General features: G+C 37.4%; 1 protein-coding gene and 1 long non-coding RNA gene across 6 annotated transcripts in view; one reads left to right on the top strand and one right to left on the bottom strand.

The window, feature by feature from the left end:
- The window catches only part of ARHGAP15 (Rho GTPase activating protein 15), a 494107-nt gene that overhangs the window by 338005 nt on the left and 141806 nt on the right, over positions 1-14296 (top strand). The window lies entirely within an intron of this gene.
- The window catches only part of LOC131203432 (uncharacterized), a 36334-nt gene that overhangs the window by 4359 nt on the left and 17679 nt on the right, over positions 1-14296 (bottom strand). The window contains exon 1 of one of the 2 annotated variants that reach the window (XR_009156374.1): positions 1353-1489. The exons of the other annotated variant lie outside the window; for it this stretch is intronic. This is a non-coding gene — a long non-coding RNA (uncharacterized LOC131203432). Of the gene's footprint in view, positions 1-1352; positions 1490-14296 lie in introns of those variants that run through there. 2 annotated transcript variants of the gene reach the window in all.

Here is a 14296-nt window from a genome sequence, read left to right as displayed (position 1 = left end):
TCCCCAGATATATAAGATGCCTAAAAAAACTCTTAGTGACAATATTTTAAGTGTAATAAATGTTTTAAAGCAAAATGTCAGTAATAGTGACTTTGAATAGAAATATCCATATGAGCTGAGGTACCAGTAAGAATATTCAAAACACCCCACAGAATTTGAGTATTTGTATACACACATACATGCACACACACTGAGGAAAGCAAGCCTAAAATGCATAGACTATTGAAAAATACAAATATTTTAGAAAATATTCACAGAATGGTAGCAGATGAGAATAAAAGTGAAATGGGAAAAATTAGAGGAACTGGAAATGAAATAATTATTCATTTATGTGGTTTCATCAGCAATGATATTTAGCCTATTTACAAACTGTGTGATTGACCATTGGGGAAAAATAGGATTCATATCAGCTCATGCTTATGCTGTTCAATATTATATTGAAAAATCAAGAACAATTGGGAAGGAAGGCTAAGATGCAATTTCACCGAGTGAATGAGGTTGTTTTTAAAAATTGAGGACAACAAATGTATTCTACAGCTTGTATTGGATTGGGAATATACTGATTGCTACCATTTATTTGGTAAGCTAGTTATTAGATTTTTTAATACCCAACCCTCCTACCCCAAAATTGCCTTCAAGGAACCAATAAAAAAGAATAAAACACAAAACAATTTAATTAAAATGCAATTAAAATATAATTCAATAATTACAAACTAAAAACTTAAAATAACTATTTTATAATGTTAAAACATGGTTTAAAACTTTTACAATGCTAAATTAAATTGGTATTCTTTGTTGAGGGCATAAATTTGAGACTATCAGAACTCCAAAACAAGTCAGTTTTATTTCTTCATTTATCATATTTAGAGACTGCCTACGTCCCTCATAGAGTAACTCTGGGGTTGTACACATAGACATAAAAATATAAAAGCTATACATAAATATATAATAAAAACAGTTAAAAACAAGAGTAAAAGAATTAAGATTCAGGATTAAAATGCAGGGGAGGGGCTTGGAAATGATTTAGGAGTCAACATTCTCCCATGTAGATGGCAACCAGATATTTGCTTAAATGGGTCTCTGTCTTGTAGGTCTTCTTATCTGGGCAGGCCCATAATAACAGCCAATGTAGTCAATCAAGGCTTAAATAACTTAGGACATTAAAATGTGAAATGAATATTTTACTATAATTCTAGAAAATGACAATAAGCTAGATATTAATAGAAATGTGATTAGGTCTCAATATAATATTCTGGTTAGCTATATGCTGTCCCAAATTTTCAGGAATTTGTATAGAGTGTAACAAAGATATGACAATTTCTGCCACTGACTCAGAAAGTGTTACTATTTACCTAACTGTGCAGATGCAGTGTTGTTCTCCCTCTCTGATTTCAGTATAAGATCTTTTGGACTTGCCTGCCAATCTGAGGATATAATTTGGACCAATCACTCTCTCTCAGACCAATCCACCTCACAAGGTTGTTGTTCTGGGGAAAACAGGGGAGGAACTTGTTTAGATATGTTAGATAGACAGGTGCACTAGATATGTTTGCTACCTTAAGATTTTTGTAAAAATATTGAAGGCAGGATACAAATATATATATATATTTTCTGAGGTTTTCACGGGTGTTTGTATGTAGGTCTTTGGTTGTTCAGTTTTTCTCCCGTGTAAAATTGGAAGTGTCTTGGCGATGTTTCGACGAAGTCTCATTCGTCATCCTCAGGCTTCAGCTTCGTGCTTCTGGGAGAAATGTGTGAACTGCAGTTAAAAGGAAGAAACAGCTGCGATCACACATTGCTCCCAGAAGCACGAAGCTGAAGCCTGAAGATGACGAATGAGACTTAGTCGAAACGTTGCCAAGACACTTCCAATTTTACACAGGAGAAAACCCGAACAACCAAAGTCCTACATATATATATATATATATATATATATATATATATATATATATATATATATATATATATATATATATATATATATATATATATAAGCAAACAAGCAAACAAACAGGTAAGTAGGTAAATAAGTAAGTGAGTCACAAGGAGTTGTAATAGGATAACTTTTATAGCCACCAAATCAGCATTAACTATCCCACTGAATTCTCAGATTGTGCTAGTGCCAGATCTTCCTAAAATGGTTTATCCCATAAGGCCATGAAATTTGCATTTTCATTTCAAATATTTTCTAGATAGCTGTCCATTTTTTATTTTTTATTTTTTTTGGCAACCTAGTGGTGAGAATATTTGTTCATGTCTTCTTAGAATTGGATTTATTCTCAATAGGGAACTAAACTTCAGGCCAGTCTGTGCTAGATGGACACAATGGCTAAAAGAGACAATAAGTCTGAGGCCCTGATGATGTAGGTGAGTCCATTTCTTCATGATGCTAACTAGAAGATTTATTAGGGTCATTAGTTTCTCAGCTTCTATGTATGTTATTTATAATTTTGTTTACTGATTTTATACACTATTTAATTGTTAGTCACCCAAAGTCACATATTGAAATGGTGGCCATATTAAATAAATAAATACATTATCCTGGGAGCATAGCTAATGCAATATTAAAGAAGGAGACAGATCTGCATAAAGTAGAAGAAAGCACATGGATTTGTATTCTGTCCCACTGCTCAAAGTTTGTTTGTGAATTTTCTTCCCAGAAGATCTAGATTTTTTGCATGGTGGACAATGAGAAATCAAGATATTTTTAACTGGATATCCTTACAAACAAAACAAAAATAAAACAAAACCTACAACACTAGAGAAAGACCATTCTGATGATATGCTATGAATGCTTTTTTCTGTATTCCGGCAATATTCTAGAGATTGGATCAATCTATCCTAAGTAGTCAAGATGCTTAAACTAAATAATTATTCCTAAATTCCCGAGAGCACTCACATTAGCACATTTCCATATCCTCTCTACAGCTCTTCTTCAAGAAAAATAAATTTTAAAAAATAAACAAATCCCTTACGAACTAAGGGGTTTATGTGCTTGTGAGAAGAATCCATTGAATCTGTAGCTCTTTTCCTGTTATATATTGTCTCCTGTAAGGATGCAAGGGTCCACTTTATAACTGCCTACTTGGCAAACTATTCAGAAAATTCTGATGTATTTATGTACAATTACGTTTGTCACACCTGTAAGAATTTCTTTCTTTCAATTTTGCTATATTCTGTTATCCTGTCTATAAAACTCAACATGCCCCAATCACTTTAATGACCTAATTATAATTTTGTTCTGTTTATTTAGATTTGAAATAAGAACTGTCTGAATATTTTAATGATTTTGTTATCCCACAGATAACAAAATGTGGGTGACCATCACCACTTGGAAACTCAGGGACAAGGCAGATTCCAAAAAGATTCCCAGATTGCAAACCTGGTTTGCTTGTTTCCATTTACTCTATATCTGAAACCTTTGTCTCCAAACCTTCTCTGGGATAATGCTTACAAATGAAGCTAGAGATACAGAGAAAGATTTCTATACCATAAAGGTTTCCAATAGAATCTGATTTCTAATAAATAAATGAGTACTTTATAAGTCCATTAGATAAATGATTACTTGATAATAGGTACCGTATATACTCGAGTATAAGCCGACCCGAATATAAGCCGAGGTACCTAATTTTACCACAAAAAACTGGGAAAAACTATTGACTCGAGTATAAGCCTAGGGTGGGAAATGAGGCAGCTACTGGTCAATGTAAAAAATAAAGATAGAGCCAAGTAAAATAACATGAATATTTATTTGAACGAAAAACAATAAAAGTGCAAAAGGGGGTCCCCAAAAAGAATATGGTATCAAAAATACAGTATCTTTAAAAGTAACAGCAACCAAGCTAACGAGAGCTAAAATCCCTCAAAACTGGAGTTCTCCTCCTCATCATCTGTTTGTCCAAACAGAGCTTCAGCTATTTCAGCTTCTGTGATGTTATCCGCATATACGTTGTCATCATCACTGAGTTCACAGTCGTCATCATCACTGCTGTCACTCTCATACAATGCACTGTCTTCACTGCCATCCATAGCATTACTAATGCCACATTTCTTGAAGGCACGTTGCACCATGTCCTCTGGAATATCTTCCCATGCATCACGAACCCACTGTGCTATTAGTTCTATGTCTGGCTTTCTCAGATTTCCAACTTTTGTCAGACGAGCTTGACCAGATGTCATCCATTCATGCCACATCCTTCGCACACGGTCCTTGAAAGGTTTATTTAAACTGACATCTAGGGGCTGCAATACAGATGTAAGCCCACCTGGAATAACGGCCAAAGTGACTTGAGATGACTTTGCCAATTTTTTTATGTCATCAGATGTGTGGGCTCTGAACATATCCCAAACTAACAGTGATCTTCTAGTCCAGTCCCCACTCCTCAAGCAAGAGATCCTATACTGTTTCAGACAAAGGATTGTCCAGTCTGTTCTTTAAAAACCCTCCAGGAATGAAGTGTCCAATAAGGTTCAAATTGCAAGTAGTCCTCAATTTAAGACTGCAATTGAGCCCAAAACGTTGTTTTGTTATTTTTCCCTAACCGTGTATGTATCCCCCTGCCCCCCATTTTACGTCAGGCTGCCATCAAAGCGAAGCACGGCTGAATATTATTATTATTATTATTATTATTATTATTATTATTATTATTATTATTATTATTATTATTATTATTATTATTATTATTATTATTATTATTATTATTATCATTATCATTATTATCATTATCATCATCATCATTATTATTATTATTATTATTATCATTATCATTATTATCATTATCATCATCATCATCATTATTATTATTATTATTATTATTATCATCATCATTATTATTATTATTATTATTATTATCATTATCATTATTATCATCATCATCATCATCATTATTATTATTATTATTATTATCATTATCATTATTATCATTATCATTATCATCATCATCATCATCATCATCATCATTATTATTATTATTATTATTATTATTATTATTATTATTATTATTATTATTATTATTATTATTATTATTATTATACCGCCTTCTCCGAAGGACTCAGTGCGGTGAAGTAAGATTCAACAGCGGCAGGGAGGAGCTGGCTCTGTGTTTGTGTGTGTGTAGTATGCGCGTTGGCGCCCTGTTTCCTGGTGCTCTGCTCCTGACCCCAGTGGCAGTCCTTACTCTCTCTCCCTCTTTCTTTTCCTTCTCGTTCCCCAGTTCAGAGCTCGGACTGCTCTTATTTTCACTCCCCTTTCTTTCTTTTCCTTCCTTACACCAGCCGCCCACCCATGCCAAGGTCTCCTGGCTTTTTCGCCTCTGTAAGCAGCGGCTTCTCGGCAGCGCCGCCCCCGCCTCAATTGGTTTGGAGAAGGAAAGCTAATTTGCTGATCTGCGCGAGGGTCGGTTTCTTTTGCCTCCCTTCTTCTTCCTCACTCGGGGGAGTGAAACGCAAAGTATAGTTAGCCTGAAAAAAAACTGAACCGTGTGACTGGCGGGAGAGAAGGACGGCGCCGGGAGGGGCGGGGGGAGAAATCGTTTGTTCTTGCCGTATTTCTCCGCTTTCCAAGAGGCTTTTTCTTTTTCACCTCTTTCTCCCCACCTCCCCAATTTCCATAGGGGGAAAAAAAAACCCTGGGGAAAACTTGGCAAAAAATAAAATAAAATAAAAAGTACTGAGTGCAAATGTTTTTTTTTTATACTGTAGTTGGAGTTTTCCACGTTTCTTTCAAATTCCAAGGGCGAGAGGAGGACGAGTAAGAGGAGGGCGAGGGTGACAAACGCCCCCTCCACCCCCTCCGAGGGCGAGAGGAGGACGAGTGAGAGGGGGGCGAAAATGTCGAACGCCCCCTCCGCCCCCCGCCCCCTCCGCCTACCACCGCCGCCACCGCCATCAAAAAGCGGCGGAAGAAAACGCCGGAGGCCAGCCGCCGCCCCAAAACGAGCCGGCCGAGCTGGCAAAGCATGCCGGCAGCATTTGGGCTCGTCCTGCCGGCACTTCACGGCGGCCTCCCCCCACCCACCCACCCCACTGCCGCCGCACTCAATTTTGGCTGGAGAGGAGGCGAGGTGACAACGCCTCCGCCCCTCCGAGGGCGAGAGGAGGACGAGTGAGAGGGGGGCGAAAATGTCAAACGCCCCCTCCGCCCCCCGCCCCCTCCGCCGACCACCGCCGCCGCCGCCATCAAAAAGCGGCGGAAGAAAACGCCGGAGGCCAGCCGCCACCCCAAAACGAGCCGGCCGAGCTGGCAAAGCATGCCGGCAGCATTTGGGCTCGTCCTGCCGGCCCAGCTGCAAGGGTAGACTCGAGTATAAGCCAAGGGGGCGCTTTTCAGCACAAAAAACGTGCTGAAAAACTCGGCTTATACTCGAGTATATACGGTATCTATGAAAACCCAAGTAATTGTCTTTAGTGTTAAATTTTCCAAGATGAAGCATGGTGCCATGGGGATGAGGGAGTGGATGGGCAGAAGGCACCAAAGAAATAGGAAGTATTTGAAATCTGAGTTCATATGTGTCATGTTTTCACAAATCGTAGAACTATTTAAAAACAGTGTTTATTATTAAGTGTTGGTTAACATGTAAAATTAATGAAATATTAATTGCCTGCATATCAAATTCTTTGTTACAAAATATTTAGCATGACTGAAGAAACCTGACCTTTGAATGTCCTCCCTTGCTTTAAAACTGTAAAATATATATGCTGTTTATAAATCAATTGTCACATTTGGGGTATTTATATACATTCATCAAGAAAAAGACTGGGTTTTTTTTAAAAAAAAGACTGTTTATTATCTACAAAGAACATGATGCCTTCCTTAAAAACAAAAATATTATTATTAGAGCTGGGAGATTTTAAAAGAGAATGGCAGATCTTTATAAAGCAATAGGCCACCTGGTATTAATAGTAGCTGATTTTATTTTCCACAGTAATTAGTGATAAAATAAAATTATTCCAGGAGGGTCCAGCATCTAATATAACATTCAAATACAAACTGTAGCCATAGCAAAATAAAACAATATGAGAATTACAAATACTTTGGTGAACTGAGAATATTTATTAACGAAACAATTTAATAGTAAAGAAATAACTGCTTGATAAATTGTTACAAAGTAAAAATTACAATAAAACTGTCTCGATCCATGCTTTGCAGGAGTACCATTACTGTCTGTGCAGTTGTTTAATAAGGATTTAATTGGAAAGATAAGTGAATGCACATTTAAAAGTATTGTTAATTTGCTTTATAATCACCCAATCCTTCACAGTATTGACAGCCCCAGACACAAACCCTTCTCTCTTTTATAAGTACTATTTCCATATGTACATAATAAATTCTGAATCTGTAATTGAATTTTTTTTTAATCTGTAATGGAAATGCTGACATACCTTGAGCTTTGGATATATCCTTTTCTAAAGGTAGCAGGCAAATATTGTGCCCAGTTAGAGACACCTAAAGAGAATTGTTTGCCTGTAAATTGAAACACGCACCTGCAGTTATTCATGATACAGCCATGTACCTGTCCACCCCTAGCTTTGGATGCTATATGAAAATATTTTGGTATAACCAAGGAATAAATAACAGATCCACCTAATTAGGTGACTGCTTTTGTGTAACACACACACACACACACACACACACACACACACACACACACACACACACACACAGGCCACTGAAAATAAATAAAGCTTTGTATCAGGTGTAGGTCTTGCAATACCAAGCTTCAGAACAACAGAAGCTTTTGCAAGAAGCTAATGGTCCATTTTTCTAGATTTTGGAAAGAACATTCTTATAGATTCTCACAGAAAACCCACTGGAGCCAAATATAATTGGTATCTATTGTTAAGGAGAAAAGCTTAAGTCATGGGGAAACTCTCAGGAAAGACCAAAAGTTCCTTTGAAATCAGGTAAGTGAATGTAAGTTTGGTGTTTATTTTATAAAAGGGAGGAGGCGGAGACGGAGGAAGAGGAGGAGGAGGAAGAAGAAGAAGATCCTGAAGTTCTGACTGCCCAACCTCTCAATATGACAGACACACCGAGAGGCTTCTGTTCCTTTGGCAATTAACAAAAACTGTGAGCCGAGAGGCTTGGGGTCACAATGCTCAGATAGAAGCTCTCTGAAGTCTTAATCAACAAATGGTTGCTGAATTCATTCTTTGCATTTGTCTTCACCCAGAAAGGTAATTTACCTCAACCTATCAAAAACATAACCGTAAAAGACAGACTAGGAATACAGATTAAATAAACAAGAAAATGGTAAGAAAACACTTGTCTGCTCCAAAGGTAAAGGTTCCCCTCGCACATATGTACTAGTCATTCCCAACTCTAGGGGGTGGTGCTCATCTCTGTTTCAAAGTCGAAGAGCCAGTGCTGTCCAAAGACGTCTCCGTGGTCATGTGGCCGGCATGACTAAATGCCAAAGTTGCACGGAACACTGTTACCTTCCCACCAAAGGTGGTCCCTATTTTTCTAATTGCATTTTGTATGTGCTTTTGAACTGCTAGGTTGGCAGAAGCTGGGAGAAGTAATGGGAGCTCAGCCGTTATGCAGCACTAGGGATTCGAACTGCTGATCTGCCGACTTGCCGACCTTTCAATCGACAAACTCAGCATCATAGCCACTGAGCCACTGCATCCCTATAATGTCTGCTCTAGACAAGTTCAAATCATTAGGACTGACAGATCACATCCAGATATTTGAGAGTTCTGAAGGATCTGGCAGACATGTTCTCGGAACCATTGAACCATATCTTTCATAAATCCTGGAGTAACAGGGAAATACCAGAGGACTGGAAAATAGTTAATGTGGTTCCCAACTTCAAAAAAGAAAAACAAATAGATCCAGGAAAATACAGACCAATCAGTCTGCCATCAATACCTGGGAAGATTCTGGAAAAGATAATCAAGCAACAGATCTGCTATCACCTAGAAGCAAGCAAAGTTATAGTCAGAACCCAACACAGGTTTGTCAAAAAGATCATGCCAAAATAATCTTATTTCATTCTTTGACAAAATGACTAAGTTAGTGGACCAGCGAAATGAAGTGAATATCATATAATTGGATTTCAGTAGGGTATTTGACAAAGTAGACCACAACATACTTCTTGGTAAGATTTAAAAAATATGTAATAGACAGCATCACCACCAGATGGATTTGTAACAAACTGATAAACTGCAGTCAACATACAATCCTTAATGGAACTATCTATATGGAGGGAAGTAAGCAGTGGGATACTCCAAGGTACCATTTTAGACCCAGTATATCTTCAACATCTTCATAAACGATTTAGATGAGGGAATAAAATGGCAACTCATCGAAATTGCAGATGACATTAAACTGGCAGGAATAGCTAATAACCCAGAAGATAGGCTCAAAATCCAGAAGGATCTTGACAGCCTTGAACACTGGGACCTATCTAACAAAGCAAATTGCAGTGTAGAGAAATGTAAGGTTTTACATTTAGGCAAGAAAAATCAAACGTACAGGTACAGATTAGGTGAAACCTGGCTTAATAGCAGTAACTTTGAGAGGGACCTCGGAGTCCTGGTAGATAATCACTTAAATATGAGCCAGCAGTGTACAGCAGCCGCCAAAAAAGCCTAAGCAATTCTAGGTTGCATTAACAGAGGGCTAGAATCAAGATCACGTGAAATATTAGTACTGCTTTATAAAGCCTTACTAAGACCACACTTAGAATACTTTATCCAGTTTTGGTCACCATTTTATAAACAGATGTTGACATTCTGGAAAAAGTGCAAAAAAGAGCAACTGAAACATATGAATAACACTTGCAGGAATTAGGTATGCCTAATCTAGTGAAAAGAAAAACTAGGGCTGACATATCTGTGTTCCAATATTTGAGAGGTTGCCACAAAGAAGTGGGTGGTCAACCTATTCTCCGAAGCACCAGAAGGGAAGACAAGAAACAATGGATGGAAACTAATCAAGGAAAGAACCAACCTAGAAGTAAGGAGAAACTTACTGACAGGGAGAACAATTAACCGGTGGAATGGCTTGCCTTCAAAAGTTGTGTGTACTCCATCACTGGAGGCTTTTAAGAAAAGATTGGACAGTCATTTGTCTGGAATGGTATAGTGTCTCCTGCTTTAGCAGGGGTTGGACTAGAAGATCTCCAAGGTCCTTTCCAACTCTGTTTTTCTATTATCCTGTTAAGTCTGCAGTGCTTTTACTGTGTAGCATGATAACTAGAATGTAATATACCTGAAGAAGCTAGGGGAATCCTCTTTGATATTTGACATTTATTTCTTCTTTCTCTCTGCAAACCCCCCCCCCCACCTTTCTTTTGGGAACCTATATGGATATTAGTGTAGCCAATTAAGATGTATATTATTGTGAGATGTTGAACAGATTTCCCCTGTTCAACACCAGACTGCTTCATGAATATTTTACAAGAGCTTTTTATGAAAGCATTGATTATGGCATGTAGACTTTTGGTGTGTTCTTTTTGGCTTTTATTTCTTTTCCTAAAAAAAGAAAAAATCTCACCGGACTAGATCACTTTGTATAGGACATTCTGATGGAAAGCAGCTAATTTACAGATTTGGTGCTGTTGTACTGTTTTGGGGACAGGAGATGAGCACAATCATTGAGTCTACAGGAGAAGAATCCTTGGAGAAAATGCTTGCCATGCTGAGAATGGGCAGAGTACCAGTAGCTATCCTTGCTTCATCATAATGCTGGACCATGAGAATAAATTTGTTTCTCTTGCTGGCCACTGCCTGTGTCACTTGAGTTTTTGCCACAGGCAAATCCCAGTCCAAGTACTCTATAAAAGAGGTCAATTACTTGTTCTCTAGATGTTGGAATACCACTAGTGCGTTGGTTTCTCATCTGATTGAAATACAGCAGCTGCTATGCCTCATACAGAAGAGAACAAAATAACTGTCTGCTTTAAATTGATTCGTAAGGGTTGTTGTATAGGGCAAAGTTGGGTGCTAGGCCATCAGGCCAGCCCATTGCTTCCTGCAGGCTGAAGGTAAAAAATGTTAGTAGAGTGTGCTTCCGTGTCTCACCAGAATCAATGAATAAACTCCTAATGACAAACGGTGAAAACTGTGTGATGTTGTACAATTTGTTCAAAAGATTTAGCAAAACATCGCAAAATGTTGATAATATCTTACAGGCTCAGAGTCTTCCTGATACCAGCAGTTGGTGGGGACTGCTGAAATATAGGGCAGGATTAAATTCTGGTTCATGTATCTTTATATGTCTGCTTCATGTACTGTGGCAAAATAGCCATGGGATGCCCCGTAGGAAGGCAAGTTGATTTTATTGTGAAGTTATACACAATCAAATATCTACGGAGATTTTAACTATTGTAGGAGTAAACAGGATGCTGAAGAGGGTATTGATACATCCTTTTATCCTTCTGTTCTTTAACTGTTTGCTCTACCTGTGGGATTCCTATGAATCTTCCATGGAAATTTGTTTGTGAGAACCTTTGCCAAGGATAACAAGGATTTTTTATTTTATTTTTGGAGGGGGGAGGATGAATTCAAATAATACTTAAACTATTGGAAAGATCAGCAGGTGAACATTTTCAGTATTTCTAATATGGTGAATGAAAGTGTCACCGTAAAACCAGCTATTTTAAAAAACAAAACACCAAGGAGAATAATTCTTTGTTCTATATTCTTTCCTGCTTGCCCCATGCTGTACAGGAAACAGTGATACAATCACATAATACCTTAGATGTATATATTTATCTATTTGCCTAGCTTTCTATCTGATCTGACTTGCCACCTTTCTGTTCAAAATGCCAAATATCCAAAAGGATAATTTGGGATACATGTATTTGTGTGTGTCTGTGTGTGTCTGTGTGTGTTTATCACATCATTAAAGTGTCACATATTATAGGATATTTCAAACATATTTCAAGATAGCTGACTGCTACTTGTGTAATTAATTATTGGATTAATTACATTTGTATTCATTTATTTGCCTAGAAGTATATAGAATAATAATCCATTTCCTAAAAGTCTTTTAAGTTGTTTTGCAAAACAGCAGTTTGAGACAAGTATTAAATTAGATATTTTTGGCTTCCAAAAGGAACTAAAATGTATTAATTTAGAGTTTCAACATGGGGGACAAAGACTGTTGTTTTTCTTCAATGTTCTGTTCCAGTAAGACATTTCATTTGCCAATATCTCTTTCTTGCAAGGTCTTCTTACAAGGCCTTCCTGCTGAAAGCTCACTTTTGATTATTTTTGAGCGGGTTTCTCTCTCACTCATACGTACTTAAGGTTTGTATGTAGTATTATGACATTGCAATAGAACCATGGCCCCTATGCTAAGTTTGCAAAAATCCAAATATAGGAAACACCTTTTGCTGCCATCCAGTTGGCTCTCTGGAGTTTTATAACCTAAATCTGTAGCCTTACACTTTGCAACTCAATCAGATTGTACTTCACTTTACAAATGGCTGATTTGTGAGATCAGTTTAGAATAGTTTGCTTTCTGCAACAGATTTCCATACTTTTATTGGAATAAAGGAAACAAAATGGCAAAAGGTCAGCCATACACCATTTATAATTTGTGCATATAAGCAGTACAAAACAAAATAGGACTCACCGTTCAGCCCTGAAATCTGGCAAGCATGAAACGGACCCAGTTAGGAAACAAGTAGTATATTGCTGTGGTTCAGCTTGTAACTGTAACAGTTAAAGAGAGCCTTGGATTCAAGTCTTCTGCGCATGAAGGCATTTTATATACAGATTTCACACTTCAATGAATGCTGAGTTTTATTCTAATCTCTTCCACAAAGCATGAGAAAAGTGAACTCTTCAGAGAGCAAAAAGTCAAGTGTTTCTATCTCAAACTCTCACTTCCTCTTCTATCTCACACTCATCCACACACATCTCATTACCCTTGAAAACCAGACATACTGTCCAATTTCAAGTATTGACCTGATACTGTGCAAATATGGCTCAAATCTGTGATCATCGTTTTTGGCACTTAGGATCACATTGGAAGGTGACCAACTGCTCAAGATTGGCAGCTAATTTGCATATCTGTTAATGCCAATAAAATTTGCATTAATTTACAATATGTTTACTTTTTTAATATTTTCATAACTTTGCTGAGTGCCCATTTCAAAACTGCAAACATACAGCTTGAACAAATGCTCAGTCTCTTTGTTGCTAAAGTTATCAAGTGGCACCAATAGACACACAGGCGTACATACACAAATATATAGTTATATACACACATACACACAAATATACATGGGCAAACATGCATACACATACAAGATCTTATCATTTGAAAGCCTCTCCCTCCAAAAAAAATATTGTGGATACTGTTTTGTATTCTACTGCATTGAAATTGGTGGAAACTGGGCAAGCACACTACTTGACCAGAAAAATGGCTTTTTAGTTATACTACAATGTAATAATAATTGTAGGTATTTTGCCTACCTAAATGAGGCTTCCTTTCTAATGGTCCCCTTATATTTCAGGCAAAGGTGTCCCCTAGCCTCTTACCTTTGATCCTTTCTAATAAAGTTGCAAGATTTTAAATATGTTATTCTCCATTTTGCAACTGAGTTACATTTTCCAGCGATTTCTGGGGAGCTTCAGAAAATCTAACTACTCAAAATACAGTCATATTTATCTGTAAGGCCTAAAAGAAACATTCACAGGTACAGATAATCCTCAATTTATGACCACAATTAAGCCCAAAATTTATTTTGTTAAGTGAATTTTGCCCCATTTTACGATCTTTCTTGCCACGTTTGTTAAGTTAATCACTGCAGTTGATAAGTTAGTAATAGAATAGAATAGAATTTTTATCGGCCAAGTGTGATTGGACACACAAGGAATTTGTCTTGGTGCATATGCTCTCAGTGTACATAAAAGAAAAGATACCTTCATCAAGGTACAACACTTACAACACTTAATGATAGTCATAGGGTACAAATAAGCAATCAGGAAACAATCAATATCAATATAAATCATAAGGATTACCAGCAACAAAGTTACAGTCATACAGTCATAAGTGGAAGGAGATGGGTGATGGGAACGATGAGAAGATTAAACAGTAGTGCAGATTTAGTAAATAGTTTGACAGTGTTGAGGGAGAAGCGAATCTGGCTTCCCCATTGACTTTGCTTGGTAGAAGGTCACATGTCCCTGAGATGCTGCAACCTTCATAAATATGAGTCATTTGCAAAGCATCTGAATTTTGATCACATGGGCATGCCGCAACAGTCGTAAGTGTGAAAAACGGTTGCAAGTCACTTTTTTCAGTACCGTTGTAACTTTGACCGGTCGCTGAATGACT

This window comes from Ahaetulla prasina, chromosome 1, assembly GCF_028640845.1.
Source record: "Ahaetulla prasina isolate Xishuangbanna chromosome 1, ASM2864084v1, whole genome shotgun sequence".
In the NCBI taxonomy this organism is placed as follows: Eukaryota; Metazoa; Chordata; class Lepidosauria; order Squamata; family Colubridae; genus Ahaetulla; species Ahaetulla prasina.
The sequence above is the reverse complement of the archived record's forward strand: the minus strand, read 5'-3'. Positions and strand labels throughout refer to the sequence as shown.